At 44.2% G+C, this 4211-nt stretch overlaps 1 pseudogene; it reads right to left on the bottom strand.

Moving 5' to 3' along the window:
* Positions 1–1211: 1211 nt before the first annotated feature.
* Positions 1212–1281, bottom strand: LOC147747150 (small nucleolar RNA SNORD36; annotated as a pseudogene).
* Positions 1282–4211: the final 2930 nt, after the last annotated feature.

The raw sequence follows: 4211 nt of genomic DNA on the forward strand, positions 1-4211 counted from the left end.
ATCGCCACAGTGTCGAGCACCTGAAACCAACAGCTCAATTTACGCTGATTGTAGGTTAATTTTCTGAGACCACACCTACCACAAAGCCTTTTAATTCACTATGGGTCCTTAGCTGCCCTGTTGGAGTGCATGCTTAAGAATGAGCTAGATTTTGGCCTTCCTGGGAGGTGATAGGTGTAGTATATGAGGAACAAAGGCAATTCCTATTCGTGGTACTGCAAACTCATTGCTGCAAGTAAGCATGAGTTGTTGAAGAAAAGCATCAGAATGCATGCACCTACCATTCCTATTGTTTTATTATTGTTTCTGGATCTTCTATAGTGAATGGCTACCCAGAAGGGAAAGATCCATTACAACGTAGTCATTACATCGCACTGCATTTATAACGCAACTGTTACAACGCAACTGCCTTTACATCCATGCATTTACAACACATGCCGTTACAATGCCTATCACTAAAACACATGCCATTATAACCGATACAATTACAATGCATGCCATTATAATGCAATTATAAGGTGAGTAATGGAGATTTCTTAATTTTAGGGCGGGTATGGGTTTTGGGGTAGATGAGAATAGCATTTTTTACCCTTACAATACCCAACACTTTCCCTAATGTTGCACTCACTGGAGTGGGAATAGTCATTTTAACTCTTACACTATCCAACACTTCCCCTAATGTTGCACTCACTGGAGTGGGAATAGTATTTTTTAACCCTACACTAGCCACCACTTACCCTACTGTTGCCCCAAAAGTATTATACGTTGTGATAGTATGTGTTGTAATTGTATGCATTGTAATGGAATGCGTTGTAATGGTAGTTTTTAAAAATGCATTGTAATGGCATGCATTGTAAAATCATGCGTTGTAATAGTAGTTGCGATGTAAAAACCATGTTGTGAAAGCATGCGTTGTAATTGTTTGTGTTGTAACGTCATATATTCTACCCAGAATGGGTTTCCTAGCGCTGACAGGAATCATGAGAAAGGATGTCTTGATATTTATCTAAACGAATGAGTCTTCAGTAATTTTCTCAAACTAAGAAAGTTTCTGTTGGTTCTTAGATTAATTGGAAGAGAGTTCCAGAGCTTGGGTGCCAAATATGCGATAAATCGCCCACCGCTTCTGGTCCAATTTATTCTGGGAATGGCCAGGAGTTATTGGTTGTTGGATCTGAGGGCGAGTTTCATTCCAGTAGCATCTTTGAACAGGGAATCAGTGTTAAATGGTTTCTTTAGACTTCAAGGTGTATTTCAGCAGGAGAATTTCCCATATTTTTCGTTGTGGACACATACCTTGCCATTTCCAAAAACACATACATTGCAATTTACCTGGATGAATCGATCTGTAACTGCACTGCTTATAGGGAGCAGATGCTCATAGAAGTACCTACTGGCACAGAGTTTCTGGGACTTATCTGATGGTGGGCCCAAGCTGTGATTGCTTGGTTCATGTCTTTGTGAGCCAAAGGTATCAAGTATCAGAGCGCTTTACACCAGCACCAGTTGCGCTACATGAGGGCACATTTATTTTTGTTAAGCAGGGGGAGATTAAGTGATTTGCCCAGAATCACAGGATTTTGCACATCTTTGCAGAGACTCGAACCAGGTTCCCCAGATTAGAGGTCGACCACCCTTGCCGTTAGGCCAACTCCTCTCCCCATCTTCTTGAGGAAGAGGTAATGCTCGGTAGGATCCATGCCTGAAATTAGATGCACACTTTTTTCAAGTGAAAGTGCCTCTCATCTTAGCTGATGCAAGATTCCTTGGTAACTATTTGAGTTTAGGGTTAGTCACTTTTCAGCTTCAATGTGGTCTATTGTTGGTGGGACTGCTAAAGAAACTATGGGGAATGTTTTTGTTTCGAGTGGGACAGACTGAGTCAGTGTGACTGAATTCAAAGGGTCCAATACTAGGCCATGTAGGACCTGCTGTGCAGGGCGACTCCTTGATTAAAGTCATCACTAAGTCCTTTGCACATCTGAGATGTGACCTGTTTGTGAGCTCAGTGTTTGCAATCCAACATGTGAGTGATCAACCTTTTGGGCCCATTTCCTCGCCTTTCACTACTGAAAACATATATTGTACCAGGCATGCCAACTCTCAAAGTGCCACCATATGTCACATGATATTGACTCTATTCACACGGTTTCCCGGTGAGGAGCCACTATCCCACAATGGGTCCTGGTGAGATGGAAACTCCTGCATGGAGTGGGTTTTCAGTTCATTCCTGGGGACCCTACATTGCTCATGTTTATCAAGGGCTTTACAACTGCCATGGGACATGGAGGACAGGCTTGTAGTGGTTTTGGGGAAGAATAAGAGTCATTATCCTATCTCCTTGGCTCGCCCACTCCAAGACAACCACCAATACTGGCAATGCAGTAATAGCAACAAAACTCAGCCTCCTCTCCAGACCCTCACCATCCAAGGCTCCTTCTCTCACATGGCAAAAATATTTAATTTTGGCAAGTCTTTAGTACTGATATACTTACAGGACTCCCTTCTGTCAGCATGTGACTGATTTTCGGATGTTGAACTACATCTTCTACTTCCTGGAGTAGAGACCACTCAAGACCTGCAAGTAGTTGCTTGAAATTAATCAATACCATTAATGGTATGTTATGTTATTTGAATTTGTATGGCGCGCAGCTACCCCGAAGGGTTTTCCGGCACCAGCCTGAGCAGAAAAAGACACAAGAAGGAGAATTACATATTGAACAACCAAGTTTTCATACCTCTGCGAAAATTCCCATAAACTGTTTCCTTTCATAAAGAAAAGGGAAGGGAGTACAACAAGGAGGGACCTAGGTAGGTAAAAGATCGACCACCCATGCGCAGCAGTCTGATTCTTGGAACCGAAAATTTTACTTGAGACGTGGAATGGAGAGAGCTTGCTGGTATGTAAGGATGAACTAAGGATTGAAAGTATAAAGGGGATGTGCCAGTTTTAATCTTAAACATGTAGCTCAGGGATTTGAATTTAATGCAATTCTCTACTCTGAGCCAGTGAACATCGCATAAGAAACCAAAGATAGAAGCAGACCCAGGAACCTTGTAGAGGAGTCTGGCAGCTGCATTCTGCACCACCTTCAATTTTTGTGTCACATCTGTATTAGCAGCCAGATACAACACGTTACCGTAGTCCAGCCTGGAAGTAACAAGGGCCTGGACTACGGTTCTCTGAGTGGGACCCTGCAGCATTCAAAGAATTGTCTTAAGCCATTAAAGGATGGTAAAGCAGGTTGAGGCCACTTTAACGACTTGCTGTTTCATTGACAGCTGATCATCAATAATGAAGCCCAGATTGCCGACTTGATGAGATGGCTGGGGTAAAGGGCCCATTTCAGATGGCCAGTGCTGGGGACCACAAAGATCTTTTATTTTCCCTAAAATCAGGACTTCAGTTTTTTCGCCATTGAGTTTTAACAAATTCATTTGCATCCAGGATACAATTTTAGTTAGACCAGATTGAAGAGTAGATGACACAGATTCTTGCACTATGGAGAGGGAAAAAATTCTCTGGGTGTCATCTGCGTAAGAGCATAGGGACAGTCCTGTCTCCTCTGCAATTGTTGATAGAGGTCTAAAATAGACATTAAATAATAAAGGGCTTAAGACAGAACCTTGGGGGGCGTGGCTTGGCGCCCGGTGAGGACGGCAGCGCGGATGTAGGTGCTCCCGGTCGCCGAGGAATTTCGCCGCTTCTGCTGACGCACCTGTCCCTGCAACACTCCTTTACTGCAACCGGAGACTGCGGCGACTACGGGGCTCCTATTTGCGGTCCTTTCCAGGCGGCAGTATGGCCGTTCTTCTCGTTTGCATCGCGGACGCGGCTGACTGAGAGTCGCGCCCGCCATTTTGTGTGTATTCAGCGCGGACTGCGGCGCTTCTGACCTACGACGATGTGCACACACCACGGAGCCCTGCGCAACGCCAATTACACATTGTGAGGTGATTTCTGCTTGCTTGTCTCACCGCTGCCTGTGTATGCTGCAAGCTGCCTCTAATTGAACTCTGGCAAGTTTGGTTTGCGTTTTTTTATTTCTCTGGCGGCCATTTTGAGCAAATGCTCTCTCATCTCCTCAGCCACCCTGCAAAAGTACTCAGATTGATTCCATTACGCATTAACTGCGCTGCTTTCTCCCTTGGCCGCATATCCTGCGCTATTTACAATTTGGGGCAGTTCTGAGCACGGTTTTTTGTGCATT

Source organism: Lissotriton vulgaris, chromosome 1_1 (genome assembly GCF_964263255.1).
Source record: "Lissotriton vulgaris chromosome 1_1, aLisVul1.2, whole genome shotgun sequence".
NCBI classification, from domain to species: Eukaryota; Metazoa; Chordata; class Amphibia; order Caudata; family Salamandridae; genus Lissotriton; species Lissotriton vulgaris.